The 27,948-nt window shown below is 45.4% G+C and overlaps 1 long non-coding RNA gene across 1 annotated transcript; it reads left to right on the forward strand.

The window, feature by feature from the left end:
- Positions 1–1,188: 1,188 nt before the first annotated feature.
- Positions 1,189–25,915, forward strand: LOC138741960 (uncharacterized). The gene is made up of 4 exons (XR_011343926.1): positions 1,189–1,303; positions 12,082–12,122; positions 17,657–17,763; positions 25,465–25,915. It is a non-coding gene; the product is annotated as an uncharacterized lncRNA (long non-coding RNA).
- Positions 25,916–27,948: the final 2,033 nt, after the last annotated feature.

A 27,948-nucleotide genomic window follows, 5' to 3' on the forward strand; every position in this document is an offset into this window, starting at 1 on the left:
ATTGAAAACTGAGCTAAATGGGGCACCAGCAACAACCTGATCATCACCAAGACTTTAGGAAGGGAAAACTAGAGGCATATGATCTGGTGATCAATGGGAGTTCAGAAATGAAGAGGGTGAGCAAGTTTACCATTTTGGAGAACCTTTCCTGGACCCAACACACAAATATTATGAAGAGAACGTCGGTGGTTTCACTTCCTCAGGAGTGGCCAGAGGCTTGGTTTGACATCAAAAACGTTGGCAAACATCTACACATGTGTGACGAAATACGTGCTGACTGGCTACATTACAGCCTGTTATGGGGACACCAATACTTCTGAGGGAAAGCCCTGCAAAAGGTAGTGGCACAGCCCAGGAAATCACAGGCAAAACCCTCCCCTCCATCGAGAACATCTGCAGGGAACACTCGCCGTTGGAGAGAGGCAGCAATCATCAAGGATCCACACCACCCAGTACACGCTCTGTTCTCGCTGCTGCCATCAGGAAAGAGGTTTAAGTGCCACAAGACTCGCCCCACCAGGTTCAGGAACAGCTGTTACCCCTCCACCATTAGAATCTTCAACAACAAACTCGATCAGGGACTCCTTATTTATTATTGAATATTTATTTTCTATAGCAATGACTGGACATTTATGGAGTGAGGTGGAGTGTTCCACTCCACCTCTGACACAAGCCTACAGAAGGATCAGAGTCGGTGCCTTGGAGCTGCTCACGGACTATTTACGAAGGTAAGGTTTACGATGCAAGGCCAGAGAATCCCTTCCTTTATATTTGGATTTTTTTGCTTTATAAAAGGCCCCATTGAGTGCTCGTCGTTAGGTTCCTGTACCCTTTTCCCGATTGTAGCAGAGTGAAGAGGGCATAGATAGGGTGGGTTGCCAGCACCTTTTACCCAGGGAAGCAATAGAACATCTGTTTAAGGTGAGTGGGGGAAAGTTTAAGGACAATGTCAGAGGTAGGTTTTATACAGAGAGTGGTGGGTGCCTGCAAGGCATTGCAGGAGTGGCGATGGACACTGGTACAATATGGTTCTTCAAAAGAGACAGAATATAAGAAAAAAGAGAGGATTATGGGTGTGATGTAAGGAAGGGTTAGATTGGCGGGGAGTAGGTTTACATAAGTCAGCACAACATCATGATCCAAATGGCCAACAAACATTATACTTTTTATTTACAACACAGTCGAACCTGGTTCTGGCCACTGAGACCCGAGCCACCCAATTTCACCCAAAATACCTACAAAACTTGTACAATTTGGAAGGTGGGAGGAAACTGGAGCACCTGGTAGAACAGTGAGCACAACGGTGAATATTTATCTATTTATTGGTTTATTTAGATCATTGATTTTTTTTTTTCCTTTGGTATTTTATATTCGTTAAACTTTACTAGTATATGTTATGGACCTGTGTTGCTGCAGTAAGCTGGATGTACACGACAGTACATTTTATCTTTATCATTTCTTTATTCCTTAATAGACTTTAGACATTTGTTATTTGCTGCCATTGCTTTTTAATGTAGTTTTCCAACCTCATTCAAGTCACCTCCTGCCTGGTATCTTTGTAGCTTATTTTGTCCTGATTTAAGGCCTGGTTTCTATTGATCACTGTCAGTTTTGATATGAAGTGGCAAACCTTTGATAGGTATTCTTCCCTAAAGGCCCACTAACTACTTGAGAATCAATCAACCCTTTCTCGTTGCACAATGCTCGTTCTGAACACACTCTCAGAAAATAATTTCTTGTCTGCTCTGTGAATCGAGACTTTTATTAATTTGGTTTGTCCAGACATGTGGAACCTCTCCCCTCGCTCTCCAAGTTGTTCCCCAGCCCCCTGAAGATGACCTTCCGCTGACACTGGGCATGACATGCAGCTGCTAAAACCCCCATCTGTTCCCCCCCCCCCCCCCCCACGGAGGAGTTTCCATGACCTGATTTCCCTTTCCCAGCCACATTCCTCCTCAAGACAGCTTACTCTGTGCCCATCGAACTCCATCGTCAGTGTTTAAGGTGACGTTGAAAATCAAGTCCCAGTAGCACGGCAGCGCAGAGTTGTGACATCACCCAAAGTTTAAAATCTTTATAGTTTGGACCCTGCACGGTCAGAGTCACTTCGCAGTAGCCAAGGACATCTGCAGTCTGTGACCTTGAGGCCAAGGAGACCTTTAGGTTTGCTGGCCATACCACGAGGGAGTAGTGCTTCACCATGTTGGGATGAATGAAGCTCTCCATGCTCCCACTATCGAATAGGCAACTCGTCTCATGGCCGTTTACCTGGTCATCCATCGTTGACCTGGTGAACTGATATGGGCTGCCTGGTCAAGTATGGTGGAGGCCAGTGTCAGAGCATTGCTTGTTGATTCAGCAGATAGGTCGCACGCTGATTCGGAAGATGGTGTCCAAGATGGCAGTCCCCACACAAAGCTGCTGAATTCTGAAGATGGTGTCCAAGATGGTTCTCCCTGCAAATTGCACGTGGCGCTGCTAGTTCCTGGCGATGGTGGCATCCAGGATGAGCCCGCCACGATCCTCACGCAGTGCTGCTGGGAAGGGGTTTACATCTAGACACCTTAGTATAGTGTCCCTTCTTCCCTCAGCTGGAGCAGACATTGTATTTTGCTGGCCAGTGTTTCCTCGGGTGCTTGCCCAGCCTACAGAAACAGGTGCTCCCGGAGTACAGCAGTTGTGGTTGGGTCACTGAGAGCACCTGATGGTGGTGATTGAAGGTGTTTGCGAGGTACTGCAGTCATAGTTGGATCTTTAGCAGGGCGAGAGGGTGGCGGCATGTTCCAAGATGGTGGCGCATGGAGTAACCACGAAGTAGATGCATTGTCAGTTGAGTCGGCCTCCATGATCTGGAGTGCCATTTCTAGCATACCTGCCAGGTCAACTGCTCTCCACAGACTGAGCTCCCCTTCCTCCAATAATCTGTGGTGGATGTAGTTCGACTTTATCCCTGCAATATAGGCATCCCTGATCAGGTCCTTCGTGTACTCCACAGCCATCATGGCCTTGCATTCATAAGCCCCTCCAAGGATTCACAGGGCATGGAGGAACTCAATGTTTGACTCCCCGGGTTCCTGCTTTTGGGTCACCAGGAGATTCCTGGCGTAAACTTCATTAATCTTTTGTAGGTTCTTTCTCTTTAGGATGTCCACGGTTTCCTGATACGACGCGGTGTCCCTGATCATTGAGTAGACCAGGAGGCCATTTCGGGAGACCAGTACCTGTAATTTGTCGGTCTCTAACCACAAATTGGGTGAAGATGCCTGTGTGAATGCCTCGAAACAGTGTAGCCAGAGTTCAAAGTTGGTAGATGCCTCGGGTAATTGAGGGTCGATATCCAGCTTCTCTGGCCTCAGGATCTGCTCTATTATAAAACTAAAGCTAATAAAATTGTGCCCCATCAATAACTCCAAAAGGCTGAAGTTGAACGAACTGATCGGCTTTTATTAGCCTTAGAACAAAAATATCCAAGCGGTTCTGCACTGGGAAGGGGCTTGGAACATGCTGGAACCTGTGGGAGGAGCCACTGGCAAAGTTGACCAATGGGTGTGCCCAAACAGACAACATGCAGTGGTTTATCACACAGATACACCCATAAATCTTCGTCCGCGAATCCAAGCCAAAGAACACCATCCACCATCTTTTTTTCTTGAACTATTGTTCTAGATCCGAAAACTGCATGCTATTGAAGATTGGTCCAACCTTGTTTGTTGTTTTTGCAGTGATTTCAAGGGCCCTTTCAGACTCTGCCATTGAAGAAAATTAAGTAGGCCAAATGAAGGAATTCTAGACCTATCATCCTAACATTGGTTGTACAGAAATAACTGAGACAATAACTAATGATCCAGTTTCAGCATTCCTGAGAAACTTCCAGGCGGCAGAAAGCTACCTTGAATTTTGATCAGTAGTTCATGCCACATCATTTAAATTGGTTTTTTCATCGAGATGTCCAAAGAAAAACACAGAGAATGAACATTGGAATAAAAAAAAATGCAAAACAAAATGCAAATCTTCAGGAAACACTCACCAGGTGTGAGAGCAGAGTCAATGTTTTGAATCAAGGTCTCTCCGCAGAGATGGGATCATCGGGTTTCAGAGAGGGGGAGTGTGGAGAGAATTGAGTATGTGATGGTAAACCTGTCAAAGTAACATACCTTCATCATGAAACAAAAGCTATGCCAGACATTGCTACATTAAATGCTGAAGATTGCAATGAGAGTGAGGGTAGGTGAGAAGGACATCACTGGGGTCCAGTGGACAGAGAAGTGACTGTGTGCTCAGTGTCACCCTGTTGATTCCAGCAGCATCGTGCAATCTGGCTTTAGTGATTGGGTGACTAATCACTCAATCACCAGTTGGGTGATACTATGGAGCAGACACCCCATCAAAGACACTGATGTAGTGCACTGGAACCTGTCCTTGCTCTCGCCAGGCATTGCTACAGCAGAAATCAGGATGGAAACTTCTGTCAGCTGGGATAGAGGGGAAGCCATTGATAAATTGCATTTTAAAATTTAAATTTAGACATGTAGCACGGTAAGAGCCCTTCCGTTCCACAAGCCCATGCCACCTAAATACCCCAATTAACTTATCACCCCTGTATGTTTTGAAAGGTGGGAGGAACCAGAGCAGCCGGAGGAAAGAGGTGCAGACATGAGGACACCTTACACACAGCCCCTGATTTGAACGTGGGTTGCTGGCAATGCACTAAGTGCTACGCTCAGCCTGCTGCCCAAATAAAGCCTGACAGATGGAGAAACTGAGAAATGAAATGTGGGCCTTGCATGAAGCAATGTGGGAGGAGGTGGAGGCCAGGACAGCTGTGGGAATCAGTGAGATAATGGATGCTGGCCACTAACGTATCCTCGGAGATGTCATGACGGGGAAGGGATAAGTCTTGTGAAGGTGAGACACCCAGGACCTCTGCTGTGGAGCCCTGGATGTGCCAAAATGGTCTACAAGTGTGGGAAGTGGCCATGTCCCTGCAAACAAACTGAGGAAAAGTTCTGATCAAGGCTGTTCCACATTCAACAGGTAGATAGGCATAATGAGGGAGGGAGGAAGATCCGATAACCACACCTGTGATGGAGGGAGTGAGTGAAGTTGAAACAGAACAAGCTCAGACTGGTAATGTTGGGTGCTGGTGTAAGTCAGAGATCTGAGACCATCCTGGAGTAGAACAGAAGTGTGGAAGAGAAGCCACTTGGGACTGGCATTCTGGATTTTAATTTTAATTTAGATGTACAGCAGGGGCGGGGAACCTGTTACCCTGTGTGGGCCGGATGGTGTGTGAACAGCGGGCTACACTGATGCTCCCCGAAATGAAATAAATACAGAAACACAGACATTATATCATTTTTCAGTTGTCTCTGCTTGAGGTATGTAATGTACAATGTATGAACATAACTGATATTAATTTATCCGAAAACAATCCACAGAAAAAGTTCAAGCAATGAGATCAACCAAATTCCTTCCAAAAAACTGCAATGATGTATTTCAGGTCAGGGAAGGCATCTTCAAATCTGGGAATGCACCAAAAATCACAAGTCAGTCATTGAAATGACGCAATAAAAATACATAAAACTCAAACAAGAGTAAAGTTAGTCATAATGAAAACAAAATAACGAACCCAAAACAGACAGCGGCTCAGTCAGTGGGAAACGTGGTTTGAAAGTGTTGTGACGGAGTTGTTGATGCCAACAGCAGGAGCTCATCTCAAGGAGTTCTGCCAACTACTTAGCAGGAGAGGTCGTAAATATTTCCGACAGGTGTTTGGAGGCTGCAAACTGTCATTTAAACTTGGTGGTTTTTAAATAATTCTTCAAATAATGCAGGAGTTTTAAAAATAATCAATGACAATTATATTTGTTGCAAAACTTGAGACATAAATAAATTTGTCGAATGCAACATCTTAAATCTTTCTCAGCAGAAGCTGTTGTGTATTCCTTTCAACTTCTGCCTTTGATCCAGATCTTCCACTTTTAATTTCTCTGCCCTCTAACGTGTGTTTTGAACCATGTGTGTGTGAGGTAAATCCTATTTCTGAGTGAACAAAATTGGTTTTGCGCAAAATGAGTTTTGTAGCCGCAGTCGGGTGAAGAAACATCACAGCATCCCACACATGGACATCTGGCTTGTGCGTTTATGAGCATCTCAGGGGAACAGGAAAAGGCGTGAGCGATGAAGGGGAGAGGGGGCAGCTCGAGAGCGACAAGATTCTGGAGACATGGGCTCCTCTTCAAGCGTGGAGAGCGGGGCAGCTCAGGGGAGTGGGGGAGAGAGCTGCTCAGGAATGGGGAGAAAGAATGGCTCAAGGGAGCAGAGGTAGAGGGATGGGCGGCGGCAGCTCAGGGGAGGGGAGGGGAGGGGGCACTTGGGGGTCGTTCCAAAAGGTTTGCCCTGCTGGTCGCCCGGCTCCACATTCACCAGTGGGTGAGGTGCCTGGGACCAAGAGCAGGACAGTGGGCCTCTGACTGAGGGCAAACGTGTTCTTGGCGGCGCCAGGGTGAGGAGTTATTTATCAGGGGCAGAAAGTGACGTGGTTAATGACTGATTCCTGGTTATAACATTGTGGAGAGATTGTCCTGACCATATCCCGACCAGCAGTGCGAGTATAATTTAATAAACTAATATGTACACTAAGAGGTCTTGTCCTGACCATAACCTGACCAGCAGTGCAAGTATAATTTAATAAACTAATATGTACACTAAGAGATCTTGTCCTGACCATAACCCGACCAGCAGTGCGAGTATAATTTAATAAACTAATATGTACACTAAGAGGTCTTGTCCTGACCATAACCCGACCAGCAGTGCGAGGATAATTTAATAAACTAATATGTACACTAAGAGGTCTTGTCCTGACCATAACCTGACCAGCAGTGCGAGTATAATTTAATAAACTAATATGTACACTAAGAGATCTTGTCCTGACCATAACCCGACCAGCAGTGCGAGTATAATTTAATAAACTAATATGTACACTAAGAGGTCATGTCCTGACCATAACCCGACCAGCAGTGCGAGGATAATTTAATAAACTAATATGTACACTAAGAGGTCTTGTCCTGACCATAACCAGACCAGCAGTGCGAGGATAAGACAGCTTTAATAAACTAATATGTACACTAAGAGGTCTTGTCCTGACCATAACCCGACCAGCAGTGCGAGTATAATTTAATAAGCTAATATGTACACGAAGAGGTCTTGTACTGACCATAACCTGACCAGCAGTGCGAGTATAATTTAATAAACTAATATGTACACTAAGAGATCTTGTCCTGACCATAACCAGACCAGCAGTGCGAGGATAAGACAGCTTTAATAAACTAATATGTACACTAAGAGGTCTTGTCCTGACCATAACCCGACCAGCAGTGCGAGTATAATTTAATAAGCTAATATGTACACGAAGAGGTCTTGTACTGACCATAACCAGACCAGCAGTGCGAGGATAAGACAGCTTTAATAAACTCATGTGGACACTAAGAGGTCTTGTACTGACCATAACCAGACCAGCAGTGCGAGGATAAGACAGCTTTAATAAACTCATGTGGACACTAAGAGGTCTTGTACTGACCATAACCCCACCAGCAGTGCGAGGATAAGACAGCTTTAATAAACTAATAGGTACGCTAAGAGGTCTTGTCTCTCTGCAAGACACACCTGGAAGGCTAGACCATAGCTCTGGACTGCTTTATAGACAAGGTCACCGGGATGACCCCATAGAGACTTCAGTGAACATTGAACGCGGTCATTTTGCTGCCCTGTTGACGACCCTGAAGGAACAGGTGGCATTTATATAGCCACAAAGTATTTCCTCTGCTGAGGGATGTTTAATCCATGTGCACAGTCCCTGGGGCCACTGATGACAAAGGCTGATGGTTTAATGGGGCAAACGATGAATATTGGAATGGCTGAGGGTGATCGGGTGAATGCATTGGGTTGCGATCCAGCCCACGGACTGTACGTTGCCCACACCTATATACAGCATTTCCAGCCCACAAGCCCATGCCACCCAAATGCAGCAAATAACCTGCAAATTTTTTTTGAGTGTGAAGAGAAACCAGAGATAAACATTTGCAGACATGGGGAGAACGTGTAAACTCATAAAGACAGTGTTAGATTGAACCTGGGCCGCTGGCGCTGTAATAGTATTGTGTTAGCCGTGGTGAAGGGCCTGCATCTAGCTAAAATGACATCAGATTTGTTTGGGCCTAATAGTTAATGGTAACTCGCAAAGACTTTGAAGAAAGAGAATTAATTTTATTGGGAATGTGCAGCAGGAAACTTCCAGAAACAGAAGAAATCTGCAAAAGTGGATTCGCAAAAGTGTGTCAAATGGTTTTCAGTTTAGCTAGAGTCAAAATTAGTGGTTTTGGATTTAAAAAGAATATGACAGAATATTTTCCAAAGGTTGAAAAACTTAAAACAGAGATGCGATACAATAGGTTATCTGTTGATGGTCTATTAGAATGGGCCAATATCAAGTTATTGGTGAGAAGAGTATGACACAATTTATTTATAAATGGAATAAAAGTTCTTAATCATTAATAATAATAATAATCCAGCTTTTTTGAGGCATTTAATTGAATTATGGAATAGGATAAATGATTAGATAGTTTCGCAGGGGAAATTTTCAGCTAAAACACCTTTGATTCAGGATAAACATTGTCCTTTTACTCTTAATAATCAGTTTTTGAAAATATGGAACCAGAAAGGAATTAAAATTGTTGGAGATTGTTATGAAATCAGGTATTTTATTTCTTTTCAAAGAATGAAAGAAAAATATGAAATTCCAAATAATAGGTTTTTTTGTTATTATCAAGTTAAGCTTTGTTGAGCGGGTCGAAAGAACCAAAGACTTGTTGATCCAAACCAAGGCTTTTATTAACTAAAAGGCTGGAGCATATCACAAGTAGGTCGACCAGTCCAGAATGACCTTGTCTGGCTAGGAGCAATCCATTAAGACCTGCCAGTAGGTGTGGCTACACTCTCAATCACAGTCATCCTACACAACCATCTGTACACATTGGTGATAGAATCTGTACTATCACATTAATCCCTTCTTTGAGAACCGAACCCAGGGTGGATGGAGGTTAGGGGCTGTACCGGTCAGGAGGCCTGATCATCTGGCCCAGGATTGGGGTCACCGGCAGGCCAGTAGGGTGCGACCACTGCTTCGCTCAATTCCCCAACGGTATTGTCTGGCCTAAGCTGGTGGGGTGGTGCTGGTCCCTCTGGTCAAACATATGACCTGGGGGAGAAGGAATAGGGGGAGGTTGGGTTAAAGGCTCTGCTGCACCTGAGCCGGCTTGGGCTAGGTCCCTTAACGAGACTGTGTCCTCCCGCCCGTCCGGGTACTCAACGTAGACATAATGCGGGTTCGCATGGAGCAGAGTCACTCGGTCATTCTTTGAGTACCAGACGTGGCGTCGTAAGAGGACTGGACTTGGAACCGTGAGCAATGCTGGTATGGTTGTTTCCGATTCGGATTTCCTCAGAAAGAGAACATCCTTTCATGGGGGGTGGCATTGGTTGCGGTGCATGGGAGGGAGCGGATGGAGTGTAGGGCACTAGTGAGCACGTCCTGCCAGCGAGAGGTGGGGAGACCTTTGGACCGGAGGGCAAGCGTAACCGCTTTCCAGACAGTGGCATTCTCTCTTTCGACTTACCCTTTACCGCTTGGGTTATAGCTGGTGGTCCTGCTTGAAGCAATTCTATGCTACAGAAGGTACTGCCACAGCTCTGCGCTCATAAACGAGGACCCCCTGTCACTGTGGATGTAACTGGGGTAACTGAAGATGGCGAAGATGCTGTGGAGGGTCTCTATAACTGAGGAGACAGTCATGTCTGAGCAGGGCACAGCAAACGGGAAGTGGGAGTACTCGTCGATGGCCGTAAGGATGTAGGTGTTTATGGTTGGTTGAGGTAGGGGCCCCTTGAAGTCTATGCTGAGATGCTCAAAGGGGCGGGTGGCTTTGATGACGTGGGTGTTCTTTGGACAGAAGAAGTGGGGCTTCCACTCAGCGCACACCGGGCAGGCTTGTGTCATGGAACGAATCTCCTCAACTGTGTAGGGCAGGTTGCAAGCTTTGACAAAGTGTGCAAACCTAGTGACCCCCAGATGACAGAGCTCCCCGTGGAGTCTCTGCAGCCTGTACAGTTGTATGTTGATGCAAGTCCCCCTGGAAAGTGCATCTGGCGGGTCGTTGAGTTTACCAGGCCGATACAGTATGTCATAATTAAAGGTGGAGAGTTCAATTCTCCACCTGGTGATTTTGTCATTCTTGATCTTACCTCGCTGGGTATTACTAAACGTGAAGGAGACTGTGCATTGGTCGATCAGCAGCGTAAAGTGCCTGCCAGTGAGGTAGTGTCTCCAACGACGTACTACTTCGACTATGGCCTGGGCCTCCTTCTCAACAGAGGAGGGTCGGCTCTCAGGATCCAGGAGGGTTCTGGAGAAGAAGGCTACCGGCCGGCCGGCCTGGTTCAAATTAGCTGCCAATGCAAATTCGGAAGCATCACTCTCGACTTCAACGGAATGGACTCATTGATGGCGTGCAGCGTTGCAGCAGTGATGTCCAATTTGATGCGGTCGAAGGCCGCTCTGGCTTCGGTTGACAGGGGGAAGGAGATGGTCTTGATGAGTGGCTGTGCCTTGTCGGCATAGTGTGGAACCCATTGGGCATAGTAAGAGAAAAAGCCCAGGCAGCATCTGAGTGCCTTTTGAATGTGGTGGTGGGGTGGGGGGCAAGTCCATGAGGGGACGCATGCAGTCAGGGTCCGGCATGACCACCCCGTTCTCCACCACACATCCTAGAATTGCGAGCTGAGTGGTCTGGAAGACACACTTGTCGAAATTGTAGATCAAGTACAGTCGAGTTGCAGTGTGAAAAATTTCTCAAGGTTGCCATCATGATCCTGTGTCATGGCCGCAGATGGTGACATTGTCCAGATATGGGAAAGTAGCAGTCAGCTGGTTCTGGTCCACCATCCGGTCCAATGCCCACTGGAAGACCACGATGCCATTTGTGACCCAAAAGGGTACCCTGAGGAATTGATACAGCCACCCATTCACTTCGAAGGCCATGAAAGGTCGGTCTTCTCGGCAGATCGGGAGCTGATGAAAGGCCGAACTCAAGTCAATGGTGGAATATACATGGTATTGGGCGATCTGATTCACCACATCCATGATACGTGGAAGGGGGTATGCATCCAGAAGTGTGAAGTGGTTGATTGTCTGGCTGTAGTCAACCACCATCATGGCTTCTCCCCGATTTAGTGGTAGCGGAGCAACTCGGAGGGTGGAGAGACTACAGGTGAGGCCCCGGGGCACAGGGGCAGGTGGCTCCTAGCCAGACCAGGTCATTCTGGACTGGTCGATCTACTTTTGATCCAAACCAAGGCTTTTATTAACTAAAAGACTGGAGCATATCACAAGTAGGTCGACCAGTCCAGAATGACCTGGTTTGGCTAGGAGCAATCCATTAAAACCTGCCAGTAGGTGTGGCTACGCTCTCAGCCAATCACAGTCATCCTACACAACCATCTGTACATATACACATTGGTGATAGAATCTGTCCTATCACAGGCTTTATTGTTGTATAATTTTGGACCTTTTTTTAGTATTACCAAAACGATCAAAATTTGAAATTTTGCTTACGGAAGGCGGTTAAGAAAAAGTTTATTTCTGAAATGTATAAATGATTACAAAGTATGATGCTTAAATTAGATATTCATAAATTAAGACTAAAATGGGAGAAAGATTTGGGAATAACAAATGATCAAGATGATTAGAGATCTATATGTAAGAATAGTATGACTAAGATTATTAATGTTCAATAGAGGTTTGTCCTGTATAACTTTTTACATTAATTCTATTTAACTCCTCAGAAATTAAAGAAATATAATTTAATTTCTTCAGATTTATGTTTTAGATGTTTTAAAGAAGTAGGTTCTTTTTAACATTTGACTTGGCTCTGTGATAAGATGACATTTTTCTAGATACGACTTAAGGAATTTTGGAGATATTTTTAAAGATTCAATTACCAATGAATCCAACATTGTTTTTATTAGGTTGTATTGACTGAATAACGAGACGTCCACACAGTACGAAGGTAAGCTAAAGACTGACTTTACTGTTTGAATTCATTGCATTGCCCTGTTGAAAGTGCCCACTTCCAGTAACGTATCTTCTGGGTTCCAGAAGTGACATCATATCACAGTGTCACTCTTCAGCCAGCAGCCCACTACGCGGAAGTGGAGAGCTGCTTAGTTTGCACGTGGTTCCTTCTCGGTAGTTAAGGGAGGCCCACGCCATCTTGGAATGGCCGTTTGTTGTGGTACTTTGGCCCATTCACCCACGTGGTCGTTAAAATGCTGAGTTTGACTTTGAGGTTGACTAAGTATCAAATTGCATTTTTGAGGTTTGTGGTGGCTGTGGCAAGAAAATGTATAACTATTACTTGGAAAAATTAGACTGAGTTGGGTTTGCAGAGATGGCATCTGGAATTGCAGTCGTGTATTCCACTGAAAAAAAATACATTTAATTTACATGATAATTATCTTTAGTTTTGACAGTGTGGAGCCCTTGTTTGGATTATATGGGGTTAATATGTTGAGTTCCTGGAGCTCATCGTGGGGGTGTTGCTCTGATCCATGGCTGTTTATTGTGTTTTTGATGGTTTAAATTTCCTGCTCCTTCTTCTTTCCTCCTCTTGGGTTTTTTTTGGGAGGAGGGTGGGTTATGGGGGGTGTGGGAAAGAGGGGTTTTCTTTTGTATTGAATATTCAATAAAGTATTTTAAAAAAAAAGAGGTGATACAACTTAGAGCATGAACGTCCATTGAAATAAAATGTCAGGAATGGTGACAGGAATAGAAAGGCCACTGGAATGTATACATGTCCAGAGAAGCACTCTAGGAAGGAGAAGGTATTCTGAGCAACACAAGCCGGCACTGATTTGACACAGGTGACTCAGAGCAGAGAAGGCTGCAGTGCTGAGTTTGACTTCCCTGGAATCCAGAGTGATAGAAGAGGCTCGTTCAGGTTTCACACCACTAAAAGGAGTGAATAGAGCAGAAATCAACCATTTCCACTGGATCGAGAGGATTGGATTCATGCAGATTAGATAAGTGAAGTTTAGAAGCCATTTACCTGCTGCTGCTGTGGAAGGTTGTGATTGGTGCTGGACAATTGGTGGCGATAGATAGGGTGAACAGCTAGCTCCTTTTGCCTGGGGCGACATTAAAAAAAAAACCAGAGGATATTGGTTTAAGGTGAGCGGAGGAAAATTTAGGGGAGACGTCTGAGGTAGTGGTGGGTACCTGGAATGTTTTTCCGAGGATGGTTGTGGAGGCTGGAACAGGGTTGTAAGAAAAATAGAGGGTTATGGGTGTGAGGGAGGGAAGAATTAATATGTTGTGGAGGATGTTTTCATGGAGGAGTCACATGATGGAGTAGTGGCCGGTTGGGGAACTCCAGCCCTCTCTGGAAAAGTTTTAAAAAAACACAGAAAACACAAAGGCACAAACGCAAAAATTAAAACAAAGTGAAAGTAAAGGTGGGAAGAAAATGGCAGTGAAGAAAAAAAAGTCAAAAGCAACGGGAAGAAGAAAAGATATCGGAAGAAGAAGGTGAAGGCCTTACCTGTCCGAGGAGGCCCGCTGTGGAGAGAGAAGCCCGTTCCCTCAGGTCAGTCAAAGTCCCGAGCTCGGGACTACAAAAATGGCTCGCGGAGCCAAGCAAAAGTGCGCAACCGCGCATGCACGAGGAGTCGCACATGCGCGATGCGCAAGGCAAAAAATACACTGACGGGAGGGGGAACTAGCTGAGGAGTCGATCTCCACAGCTGAGAATGACAGCCACAGCACAGCAGCAAGAAGAGAACATAGAAAACAACGAGAACAAGAAGAGAGTAAAATGAAATCAAGGAAACAACAGATGACCAACACGGAGGAAGAAGAAGAAGAAGAAGAAGAACACAGAGAAATGGAAGAAGAAGGGAAAGGCAAGACAATGGATTTTTTTTTAAAGAATATATGGAATCAGTAAAAGAATGGCAATCACAAGAATTTAGTGAAATAAAAAGAAGAATTAAAAGTACAGAAGAAAAAATGAATAGATTAGAGATGGTCATGTCAGATATAGGAAAAAGAGTGGACAAGGTGGAAGAACGAGAAACAGCCGTAGAAGTGGAAGAAGAGGACTTAAAAAAGAAATTAGAAGAATCTAATAAAAAAGTTAAAGAAACACAAGAGCTGTTAGATCAGAAGATAGATATAATGGAAAATTATAATAGAAGAAATAATATAAAGATAGTCGGCCTTAAGTAAGATGAAGAAGGCAAGAATATGAGAGAATTCATAAAAGATTGGATCCCCAGGGTCCTAGGAAGACCAGAATTACAGGAAGAAATGGAAATAGAGAGGGCACATAGAACATTAGCCCCTAAACCACAGCCACAACAAAAACCAAGATCCATTTTAGTAAAATTCCTAAGATATACAACGAGAGAAAATATATTGGAGAAAGCAATGAAGAAAATAAGAGAAGACAAAAAGCCACTGGAATACAAAGGTCAAAAAATTTTTTTCTATCCAGACATAAGTTTTGAACTCCTGAAGAAGAGAAAGGAGTTTAATACAGCAAAAGCGATCCTATGGAAAAAAGGATATAAATTAATGCTAAAGTACCCAGCGGTACTTAAAATAGTTATTCCAGGGCAGCAAAACAGACTATTCTCGGATCCGGAGGAAGCACGAAAATTTGCAGAACAACTACAAAACAGACAGAGAATTGAAGACATGTAACGAGAGCAAAAATGACCACGAACTATATGTATGTGTGTATATGGGAGCTGCTGGCAAAGAAGCGAGCTGCCCACCAGGCTCACCTTACAAAGCCGTCCTGTCCAGAGAAGAAACAAGCCTTCCGTCGCGCATGCAGCCATCTTCAGCGCAAACTCCGGGAGATCCAAAATGAGTGGTGGACTAGCCTCGCCAAGCGAACCCAGCTCAGCGCGGACATATAAAGCAATTGAACAACTGAAAAGTGGCAAAGCAGCAGGTATGGATGGAATCTCCCCCAGAGATCTGGAAGGCTGGCGGCAAAACTCCGCATGACAAACTGCATGAGCTTATTTTCAAGCTTTGTTGGGACCAAGGAAAACTGCCTCAGGACCTTCGTGATGCCATCATCATCACCCTGTACAAAAACAAAGGCAAGAAATCAGACTGCTCAAACTACAGGGGAATCACGCTGCTCTCCATTGCAGGCAAAATCTTCGCTAGGATTCTCCTAAATAGAATAATACCTAGTGTCGCCGAGAATATTCTCCCAGAATCACAGTGCGGCTTTCGCGCAAACAGAGGAACTACTGACATGGTCTTTGCCCTCAGACAGCTCCAAGAAAAGTGCAGAGAACAAAACAAAGGACTCTACATCACCTTTGTTGACCTCACCAAAGCCTTCGACACCGTGAGTAGGAAAGGGCTTTGGCAAATACTAGAGCGCCTCGGATGCCCCCCAAAGTTCCTCAACATGGTTATCCAACTGCACGAAAACCAACAAGGTCGGGTCAGATACAGCAATGAGCTCTCTGAACTCTTCTCCATTGACAAAAGCGTGAAGCAAGGCTGCGTTCTCGCACCAACCCTCTTTTCAATCTTCTTCAGCATGATGCTGAAACAAGCCATGAAAGACCTCAAAAATGAAGACGCTGTTTACATACGGTACCACACGGATGGCAGTCTCTTCAATCTGAGGCGCCTGCAAGCTCACACCAAGACACAAGAGAAACTTGTCCGTGAACTATTCTTTGCAGACGATGCCGCTTTAGTTGCCCATTCAGAGCCAGCTCTTCAGCGCTTGACGTCCTGTTTTGCGGAAACTGCCAAAATGTTTGGCCTGGAAATCAGCCTGAAGAAAACTGAGGTCCTCCATCAGCCAGCTCCCCACCATGACTACCAGCCCCCCCACATCTCCATCGGGCAAACAAAACTCAAAACGGTCAACCAGTTTACCTATCTCAGCTGCACCATTTCATCAGATGCTAGGATCGACAACGAGATAGACAATAGACTTGCCAAGGCAAATAGCGCCTTTGGAAGACTACACAAAAGAGTCTGGAAAAACAACCAACTGAAAAACCTCACAAAGATAAGCGTATACAGAGCGGTTGTCATACCCACACTCCTGTTCGGCTCCGAATCATGGGTCCTCTACCGGCATCACCTACGGCTCCTAGAACGCTTCCACCAGCGTTGTCTCCGCTCCATCCTCAACATCCATTGGAGCGACTTCATCCCTAACATCGAAGTACTCGAGATGGCAGAGGCCGACAGCATCGAGTCCACACTGCTGAAGATCCAGCTGCGCTGGGTAGGTCACATCTCCAGAATGGAGGACCATCGCATTCCCAAGATTGTGTTATATAGCGAGCTCTCCACTGGCCACCGTGACAGAGGTGCACCAAAGAAGAGGTACAAGGACTGCCTAAAAAAATCTCTTGGTGCCTGCCACATTGACCACCGCTAGTGGGCTGATATCGCCTCAAACCGTACATCTTGGCGCCTCACAGTTCGGCGGGCAGCAACCTCCTTTGAAGAAGACCGCAGAGCCCACCTCACTGACAAAAGACAAAGGAGGAAAAACCCAACACCCAACCCCAACCCACCAATTTTCCCCTGCAACCGCTGCAACCGTGTCTGCCTGTCTCGCATCAGACTTGTCAGCCACAAACGAGCCTGCAGCTGACGTGGACATTTACCCCCTCCATAAATCTTTGTCCGCGAAGCCAAGTCAAAGAAAGAGATATATGTGTGTACATGAGGATGTTTTCATAGGTCAGTGCAACATTGTGGGCTCAAGATTCCATTTACTGTCATTGTGATAAAGACAGAGCAACATTACACAAATTCTCTTTCGTCTGCTGTAAGGCAGACAGATTCACCATTGGCAAAAATTGCCTGAAGTGCCTCTTACAGTCAGAGAAAGAGAAGCAAAGAGAGTACCCCCAGAGTCACTGGTAACCAAGTGTTTGTGGATTCACCTCCAGCCAAAACATTAGCATCTGAACTTCCGATGCGATCAGGTCCCTTCAAGGCCCTTGACATCCACTCACATCCTGGTTCTGATCCATGGTACCCCTTCAGCCAGATTTGAGCCAGTCTACAGCTGTCCAAGGCCCAGTGTGAATCCCTTGGCTGCCGTCGCCAGCGGCCTGCAGCCTGTGTGGGATTCTCGCCTTGAGTCTCCAATAGCACATGGTCTGTGTGTTTCTTCATTCGTAGAATCACTGGTCACTATCCCGTGGGTCATCTCCTTGCCTCTCCGGGTTTTGGGTACCCTGTGCCATTCCTCTGCTTCCCTGGAGTCTGCAACCTTTCTTGGCTGCTGCCGATCAGAGGTGCTGCCATCTTGGGCGCAGACCCCACCATTGGCTCCATTTCCAGGCCATTTGAAGCTTGTACAGAGCTGAAGGCAGTCGGACTGAGCAGATGGACCCTACTCTCCTTATTGGCAGTGCTACCATTTGCATTACCAGCTGTGCCACCTTGAAGGGCCTGTAGCGTGTGCTGGATGTTCTTTGTGTAATTGTTAACTTCAAATGTAAGAGTGATTTGTATTTTTTTGTAACTGGAAATATTTAGATATGAAAGACAAAGCTGGTCGATTAGTGTTGGGCTGATCCGTATTGGTCTCCTGAACAACAGAACAAAGCTTAAGGGCAGAAAAGGAAGCACAAGAGCGAGCTGGGGTAATTGATTCCTCTTCTTTAATGTGATCAGTGGATGCAAATACATTCTCCAATATTCCATCAAGACAACGTGTGTATGCACTAACAGGAGAAGCTCATTGAAAGAGATGCGTTGCACACCAGCGGTTTGTAAAAGATAGTGGTGTGCCCACCTACATTCTACTCCTATCTCATCAAATTGATTGTATTTTTCAAGGATTCTCCTTAACAGCAAAACAATGCATTAGTTTTAGAGCACTTGAACCACAAAGAGTGGAAGGGGCATTGGTCTGAGAGAGGTGCTTCTGGCCTCCCACACAGTGGGTGGGGAATTATTTCTCTCAAATGAGCATGGCACAGTCTGGGTTAAATAGGATGTGACCCATGACACACAGGCTGGATGTGGATGCTCCGTTTGCTTCTGAGTGGCTGCTCTGTGGCCTGGCAGAGAAGCCAAAAGATGGGAATTCAAGCAGATAACATAAATGGAGTGGAAGAAGGAGGGAATGATCCCACATTCACCGGAGGGGGGAGGACAAGGATGCAGAGGAAAATTAGGCCATTCATCCTACTGCCTGTCCTCTCTGTCCAGTCCAACCCTACCTTTCTGCAGCTTTAGGGGCTGGGTTGGTGCTGTGGGCAGAGATGGCCTCACAAAGACCCAGGTTCAGTCCTGACTTCAGGTGCTGTGTGGGTGGGGGTGTGGGTGTAGGTGATGGTGTGGGTGTGTGTGTGTTTGGGTCGGGGGGGTGTGTGTATGGGTGGGGGTGAGTGTGTGTGTGTGGGTGGGGGTGTGTGTGTGGGTAGTGGGTGTGTGTGTGGATGTGTTTGGGTGTGGGGGTGTAGGCGTAGATGGGGAGTCGGCATGAGTGGGTGGGGGTGTGGGTGTGTGTGTGTGGGGGTGGGGGTGTTGGTGTGTGTGTGGAGTTTGCACAGATTTCCCAGCCCCACCCACCCTGTGGACTTTCCATGATCCCCTCAGAATCAAAATCAGGTTTATTTTCACAAACGTATCGGGAAATTTGTTGTTTTGCAGCAGTCTGATGTAGAACATGGTGAAAAGTTACTATAAATTACAATTCCATGAATACAAGATTTTAAAAAAACAAATAACCAATACAAAAAAGGTGAGGTAAAGTCCATAGGTTCATTGTCCATTCAGAAATCCGATGACCGAGAGGAAGAAGCTGCTTTTGTAATGTTGACTGTGTGTCTTCAGGCTCCTGCCCCTCCTTCCTGATGATAGCAGTGAGAAAAGGGCATGGCCTAGATGGTGAGGGTTCTTGATACTTGAGACACCATCTCCTAAAGATGTCCTTAACGGAGTGAACACTAATGTCCATGATGGTGCTGGTTGAGTTTACAACCCTCTTGCCTGTTCCTGTCCTGGGCACAGAAGTGTTACAACCAGTCACAATGTAGCTCTCTCGTCCTTGCTAATCAAGTGCTTGACGGATTGGTGGGAGGATGTGTGGGACAGGACAAATCTACACTTGGAGAGGCAGGAGTTGATCTGAGATGGTCAACATAGCTTTGTGGGTGGTGAGTGGGAATGCTACGTCATAGACCAGCAGCAATAGAAATTCACCAAGGCAATGGTATCTTAGAACAATCATCTTTATTAATAACTGTTAATGATATAACATCTTACTTAAATCTAAACTTAAGTCCAACTATGCATGAATGTATAACCATATAACCATATAACCACTTACAGCACAGAACAGGCCAGTTCGGCCCTACTAGTCCATGCCGTAGCAAATCCCCACCCTCCTAGTCCCACTGACCAGCACCCGGTCCATACCCCTCTAGTCCCCTCCTATCCATGTAACGATCCAGTCTTTCCTTAAATGTAACCAATGATCCCGCCTCGACCACGTCTGCCGGAAGCTCATTCCACATCCCCACCACCCTCTGCGTAAAGAAATTTCCCCTCATGTTCCCCTTATAATTTTCCCCCTTCAATCTTAAACCATGTCCTCTAGTTTGAATCTCCACCTTTCTTAATTGAAAAAGCCTATCCACATTTACTCTGTCTGTCCCTTTTAAAATCTTAAACACCTCTATCAAGTCCCCTCTCAATCTTCTACGCTCCAGAGAAAAAAGCCCAGTCTGCACAACCTTTCCCTTTATATGTGTGTTTGGATCATCCAAACCATTACAGCTTAGGCACAATTCTGAAAAGTCAATTCAAAGTTCAGTCTTTGAAATCCTGTTTTGAAACTCAGAACCTTTAAACTGATGTTCAGAAGCAATTATGAAGTAAGTGAGACACCAAATCATCAGACTTCTCAAAACTCATTGATAAATATTGGTTTTCTGTTTAAGTTTCCCAAAACAGAATTGTTTCAGTCTTCAATTGAGAAAAATAATGCTGATTTACAGCTTTGAATTAGGTGCCAGGCGGTCTTGTCAAAATGTTGTTATCTGTGAGTGCCTTTCCCTGTTCCTACCCACCCCCACAGTAACTCTCTAAAATATAATATATAAAATAAAGAATTAAGGAAACGCAATAGGGAGAGATTTAAGAGGAAACTGAGGGGTAGTATTATTACACAGAGGGTGGTGGGTGTATGGGACAGGCTGCTGGGGGAGGTGGTTGAGGCAGGTGCTATAGTAATGTTAAAGAAAAAATGGAGAGGATGGTTTAAAAAGGGTATGGGCCAAAAGCAGCCAAGTGGGACTTGTGTGAATGGGACATTTTGTCAGCGTGGATGTTGGGTCAAAGGGTCCGTTTCCACGCTGTGTGTCTCTGTGAACATACGAACATAAGGAATTGGAGCAGGAGTCAGCCGTTCAGCCCATTGAGCTTGCTCTGCCATTCAATAAGGTCATGGCTGATCTGATCATTGACTCAACTCTACCAACTTGTCTTTTCCCCATATCCCTTAATTCATTTTTCATGTAAAAATCTGTCCAACTGAACCTTAAATATGCTTAATGAAGTCTCCTCAACCACTTTCCTGGGCAGAGAGTTCCACAGATCCACGACTCTCTGGGAAAAAGTTTGTCCTCATCTCCATCTTAAATCTACTCCCCTGAATCTTGAGGCTGTGTCTCCTAGTTCTGGCCTAATCTACCAGTGAAAACAAGTTTCCTGCCTCTATCTTATCCTTTTCATAATTTTATATGTTTCTATAAGATCTTCTCTCATTCTTCTGAATTTGAGTGAATATAATCCTAGGTGATTTAGTCTCTCCTCATAGGTCAACCCCCTTCACCTTTGGGATCAACCTGGTGAACCTCCTCCAGGGCTGGTGTATCCTTCCTCAAGCATGGAGCTCAGAACTGCACACAGTCCTCCAGTTGTGGCCTCACCATTACCTTGTATATTTGCAGCATGACCTCCCTGCTCTTGAATTTAATTCCTCTAGGAATGAAGACCAACGATTCTATTGGCCACCTTCTTGTACTTGCAACCCAACGTTTTGCAATTCATGCATGAACCCTCCCAAGTCCTTCTGTAGGCTGCAGTTTATCACCATTTAAATATATCTGCTCTTTTATTTTTCCTGCCAAAGTGGATGACCTCACATTTACTAACGTTGTGCTCCACCTGCCAGACCTTTGCCCACTCACCTACCTTAACTAATCCTTCTGCAGCCTCTCCATATCCTCGGTCAATCCAACCCACTCACATGGGTGCCAACAGAAGAGTCTTTTATTCTTCAAAGCTCTGGGACCTTGCTGGATGCCTGGCAGATGCAGGTGAGCAACATGCCTCACTCTGGCCACAGCCCCATATGAAAGTGCAGTGAAGTGATCTGTGTTTGATCTTCTGAGCCACAGCAGGAAGTGCCCCTGCTCTATTACACAGCTCATGTGATCCTTGTGCCCAGGTCAGGTGTCCAAGCACACACCCTGAACTCACAGCAGGTGCCTCACCTGCACGTTGCTTTACTGGAACAAAGTGACCATTCATCCATGCAAGGTGTGCTGAGCATGAGGAGCGGAGCCTGTAACTGCGGCAGGAGCTCAAAGTGCCTTTGTTCAGGGACAACGTGCAGATAACACACCAGAAAAATGAGAAGCAAAATGCAGTGACAGTTTTCACCCGACACTGAGAGACATGAAGATGGATGGGGAGTTTGTTAATGTATCGTATCCAGGGCAAAGAGATAAAAATTCAATTACATTACACAGATAAAACATCACCCTGATTCAGTCGGGTCAGTGCAGCCATCTGCAGTTATCCACACCTCACGTTCCCCATCACTGACTGATTCTACCAGCTCTCAATTTATTCTGTTCAATCAAAATTTGCAGCTGATCATAATAAAGCCTGGGAGGCTCGTGCATGCGTGCATGCGCGCGTGTCAAACAGAAGCTAATCCATGAAATTATTGGCCAATGAGCCTGATGTCAGTGGTAGTTAAAGTTATTGGAATGTGCACTAAGAGTTTGGGTATTTAAATATTTGGATAGTCAGGGACTGATTAGGATTAGTCAACATGGCTTTGTGCATGGTTAATCCAGTTTAACCAATCTTATGGAGTTTTTTTGAAGTGATTACCAGGATAATTGGTGAAGGAAAGACTGTGGATGTTGTCTATATGGACTTTGACAAAGTCCCACATGGGAAGTTGGACAAGAAGGTAGAATCATTCAGGTCGAAAATTGGATTAGACTTTGGCTTTATGGGAGAAACCAAAGAGTAGAGTGGATGACTGCATCTCTGAATGGAGACTTGTGGCAAGTGATGTGCCCCAAGGATGGTGCTGGGACCATTGTTAGTTGTCATCTATATCAATGATCTGAATATTAATAGGATTAATTAAATCAGCAATTTTGAGAATTATACAATGTTTGGAGGTGTATAGTGGACAGCGAGGAAGAGTTTCAAAGCTTGCAGCTGAAAAATATATTATAAATTGGCAGATGGAATTTAATGCAGAAAAGTGTGAGGTGTTGCACTTTGGAAGTACTAAGCAAGATAAAAGTAAAACATAAATGTCTACAGTCAACGTGGTTGAAGTAAAAACACAAAGCTGGAGAAACTCACAGGTCAAACTGTACTTAATATAGTAAAGATAAAGATACAGAACCAATGTTCCCTTGAGCCCTTCATCAAGGTACGACATCTTTAACTACTCCCTGAGAAGCTCCGTGGTCCCAATGTGTATCAAAGCTGCCACCATTGTCCCCGTGCCGACGAAGCCGTCTGTGTCCTGCCTCAATGACTATTGCCCTGTCGCACTCATGTACATCGTCATGAAGTGCTTCAAGAGGCTCATCATGGGGCACATCAATCTCCTGCTGCCTCTGGCACTAGACCCCCTGCAGTTCGCATACAGATCCAACCACTCTACGGATGATGCCATCGCCATCACCTTCCATCTCACCCTCACGCACCTGGAAAATAAGGACACGCAAGTTCGAATGCTGTTTATTGACTTCAGTTCAGTATTCAACATGATCATACCTCAGTTCCTGATAAGGAAGTTGGTCCTGCTGGGTCTAAACACCTCCTTCTGGCTTCCTGACGAGGGAGACCTCAGGCAGTCCTGATCAGTAACAACACCTCCGAAACCATTACACTGAGCACAGGCACTCCCCAGGGCTCTGTGCTTAGTTCCACGACTATGCAGCAAAACACAGCTCAAACCACATCATCAAGTTCTCTGGCAACATGACCATGGTGGGCCTGATCAGTAAGAATGAGGAGTCAGCTTAGAGATGGCTAACGAACTGGTGCAGAGACAACAGCCTGTATCTGAACATTAATAAAATGGTTGTCGACTTCAGGGGGGTCCGGGGGACCACACTCCGCTGACCATTGATGGCTCAATCTTTGAGGTCATCAAGAATATCAGGTTCCTTGGTTTGCACTTGGTGGAGGATCTCATCTGGTCTCTTAACATCAGTTCCATAGACAAGAAAGCCCAGCAGTGCCTCTACTTCCTGCGAAGGCTGAAGAAAGTTAATCTCCCATCCTCCATCTTCAGTATATTCTACAGGCGATGTATAGAGACCATCCTGTGCAACTGCATCATCACCTGGTTTGGAAGCTGCACCACCTCAGACCACAAGGCCCTGCAGAGAATAGTGAAGTCAGTGGAAAAGACCATTGAGGGCTCTCTTCCTACCATGAAGGACATCTACTACACTCGATGCAGGCGAAAGGCAATAAACATTGTGAAGGTATCCATTCACCCCTCGTGTAAACTGTTCTGGAAGGAGGTACCATATATCCAGATCGGGCAACAATTTTTTCCCCCAAGCCATCAGGCTCCTGAATTCACAGAATGTTTGTGGGTAGTGTACCATGGACCTTTACTGTATGCATCTTAATATTTAATATTTTTAAATGTTTAACTTGTATTCTAACATATTTATGTAAATCTGCTCCGTGGTCCTGGAGAAATGCTATCTCATCTTTACCATGAGAGTATACTATGAACAATAAATACAGGTGAATTGACAAATGTAGAAAAGGACATGCATGGTAAATGGCCAGGCACTAAGAAGTGGGGTAGAACAGAGGGATCTGAAAATACAGATGCATAATTCTCTAAAAGTGGTCATAAAGTGATTCCCCAGGGCCCCAGTATTTGCTGTGAAGGGCCTTGAAGTCTGAGGTCTCTCTGTTCTCCAACACTCTCCTTGCCCCACCAAGTCCTGCCCTGGTTTAATCTTCATCTCACACTTTGTCCAAGTTAAATTCCATCTGCCATTTCTTGGCCTGGTTTCTGAATTCATATAAATCCTTTTTACCCCCTCCATAAATCTTCGTCCGCGAAGCCAAGCCAAAGAAAGAAGATAAATCCTGTGGTCATTTCAGACAATCTTCTTTACTGTCATCCACACCAACAATTTTGTGGTTATCTACGTTGTCATCCAAGTTGGATGACAACCACTGGAGGCAACACCAATCCCTGTGGCACACCACTGGCCATAGGTCTCCATTCTCAGTAACATGGAGGCAGCATCAATCCCTGTGGCACACTACTGGTTACAGGTCTCCAGTCTCAGTAACATGTCTCCTCTCATCACCAATTTTATACCAATGGGCCATCACCCCCTACATCTGTCCTTCCTGACTAGCTCACCTTGGAAATCAGAAGAAACAACCAGCAGAGCATGAAGCCATGTTTGGGGATGGACTCTGGGCTGGGATCAGAAGAGGTTAGGGTTGGGGTCATAGACTTGATGGCGGTCAGGTTTGTTGTCTGTAACACAGTGAGTGTTGGGGTGGGAGCACATAGGAATCAAGGAGCTGGGTGAGGCTTGGGTTGGGTTTGAAGCCTGAGTCAGGATCATAGTCCAGAGCCTGATGGACACTAAATTATCCACTGGAAATTGAAGGATGTGGAAAACTCATCAAACTGTCTGTATGTGAAGGTGTGAACTGTCAGGGATATTGTGGGCTGTGTAGGGGTGTGGGCAGTGCCAGAGATTCAACATGCTTCACTGTTCTTGGTTAATACATATGATTACAATGCAGCTGTAGAACTAATCGGATGAGGTGAATATTGCAACACCAATTGTCAGTATATTAGCCAATATTTATCTGTAAATTCAGTAAATACCTCTAATGTAAGATAAAGAAATGACCCTGTGAGAAAGATCTTTGTTGTTTCTTGGTATTGATTGAATGAGATCAGCAAATGCTGTGATAACCATTTTATCCATCTGTCAGAGCTTTGAATGTTCATTTCTCGTCAGCTATGTATTTGTGCATATAAGTTGAATCAATTGAGCTATTTATTATTTTTTGATCAGCTTAATAAAAGGATGAACTCCCTGCTGTGATGTGAGTCAGACCATAATCTGTGGACAAGTGAGGGATCGCAGCCACCTCTGCCTCAACTCCTCCGCCTGCGACAGAGAGTTGGATGTAACACTGAGATCTGAGTTCAGAAATGAGCCATCAATACGAATCAACGATAAGTTCATATTTCTCGTCCGAGTGCTCACATGACATCACATTCAACCTTCTGTGTTTCTTTTTCCTGTTGGCCAGGCAGATTTTCTATTTATCCAAAGTGAAAACTGTACTAAAGAAAAAGGTGTTAACAAAAGAGAAATGTATAGAACATTCCAGCACAGTGCAGGCCCTTCGGCCCTCAATGTTGTGCTGACCTACATCATATTCCAAGCAAAAACATACTAAACCCCTCCTACCTCGCAACCCTCTATTTTTCTTTCATCCATTTCCTTTTGTCTTTTTCTTATGGCTTGTCTTCACGAACGAAGATTTAGGAAGGGGGCTGTCCACATCTGCTGCAGGCTCACTGGTGGCTGTCGAGACCAATGCAGATCAGACATGCCCGGCTGCAGCGGCTGCCAAGGAAATTCTGTTCTGGGTATGGTGCTGCTGTATCACGGTTTTTCCTCCATTTCCTTTTGTCCTCAAAGCCAGCCCTGCGTGTGTCGCCAGACCGCACAATCAGAGGCTAGAGCAGACCAATGGCGATGGTCAATGTGACAGGCACCAAGGGATTTCTTCAGAGAGTCCTTGTATCTCTTTTTCAGAGCCCATCTGTCATGGTGGCCAGTGCAGAGTTTGCCATACAGCATAATCTTGCACAGGTGATGATCCTCCATCCTAGAGACATGCCCTGCCCAGTGTAGCTGTGTCTTCAACACCATGGTCTCGATGCTGGTAACCTACACCTATTCGAGAACTTCAATGTTGGTGACGAAGTCACTCCAGTGGATGTCGTAGGGGGTAATGGTAGGTGGCCCTCGGCTCAGTTCTGTACAGGATGGTGGTCAGTACAATGGCTCTACACACTGATCTTTATTGTTCCAGACTCTTTTGTACAGTCTGCCCAATGCACAGTTTGCCTTTTATTGATCTTGGCATCTGACGAGATATTGCACCCCAGGTCCTGAACTGGTGGACTGTCTTCTGCTCAGTCACGCCAATGGTAATGTCGGGAGGGTGGTAATGTGCGGGCTGATGGAGAACTTCTGTCTTCTTCAAGTTGACTTCCAGTGAAAAGAGCTCGGCAGTCTTCGCAAAGCAGGATGTTGTATGCAGCAGGGCTATCTCTGTATAGGCAACAAGGGCATCACCGGTGAAGAATAGCTCTCGAATGAGTAGTTGCTCCAATGTCTTGGTGTGGGACTGTAGTTGCCTCAGATTGAACAGGCTGCCATCAGTGAGGTATCAGATGTGGACACCAACCTCATCATCAAGGTCTTCTGTGGCCCTTGGGTCATTGGTGTGCTTCTCCTCAATGTATGGTCTGACAAGGCTGACAAGCATGGTTCTGATGTTCCAATATGTGAGTTTTTGCCCTTATGCACCATGTGAGGCAGGTGTATTCTTTTTTATTGTTGTTCAGCCACATTTGAGGATGACAAGTCCCATCTGCCATGAAATCAGAGTTGCCCTTTTCTTGGGCTGGCTGTCAACCAAGTGAACGAGGCCAGCCTACATGTCCAGTTACTGCCGGACACTCAGTCACGCCATGACAGAGTAAACTAAGTGAAGATGGGGGAACACCAATGAGAAGATGTCACTATGATTGCAGTAATGTAGGAGAGGCCATTTGCTGTGACCTCCTGCCTGCCGAGTCAGACAGTGACCAAGTGGCGATCACTACACTGAGAAAGGAGAAGTGATGTATCACATGAGCACTTTCGTTGGGTGAGTGGGACATCAGGCCCAGACCTCACTCGACTCCATGCCTGTCTAAGAGCCTCTTAAATACCCCTAATATTTCAGCTCCTCCACCAACCTTGGAAATGCATCCACAACTCTGAGTGAAAAAAAATACTTACTGTGATGTCTCCCTAAACTTTCCTCCCTTCACATTGTACAAATGTTCTCTTGTTTTTGTTATTCCTGCCCTGTGGATAAAAGTGTGAGTTGTTTACCTTATCTTGTACACCTCTAACAAGTCACCTCTCATCTTTCTTCATTCCAAAGAGATAAGTTCTAAATATGCTAAATTTGCCTCATGACTTATATTTTCCAATCCAGGCAACATCCTGGTGAACCTCCTCTGCACCCTCTGTGTGGCTTCCACATTCTTCCTATAATGAGGTGACCAGAACCGAACACAATACTCTAAGTGTGGTCTTAGATGTGGAGAGTTTTATGTTCTCATCGTATCTGCATGGGTTTCCTCCAGGTGCCCGGGTTTCCTCCAGGTGCCCGGGTTTCCTCCAGGTGCCCTGGTTTCCCCCCACACTCTGAGTCACACTCCCACACTCATGTCTGTCCATGGCCTTGTGTACCATCCCATGTATACT

This window comes from Narcine bancroftii, chromosome 8 (genome assembly GCF_036971445.1).
Source record: "Narcine bancroftii isolate sNarBan1 chromosome 8, sNarBan1.hap1, whole genome shotgun sequence".
Lineage (NCBI taxonomy): Eukaryota > Metazoa > Chordata > Chondrichthyes > Torpediniformes > Narcinidae > Narcine > Narcine bancroftii.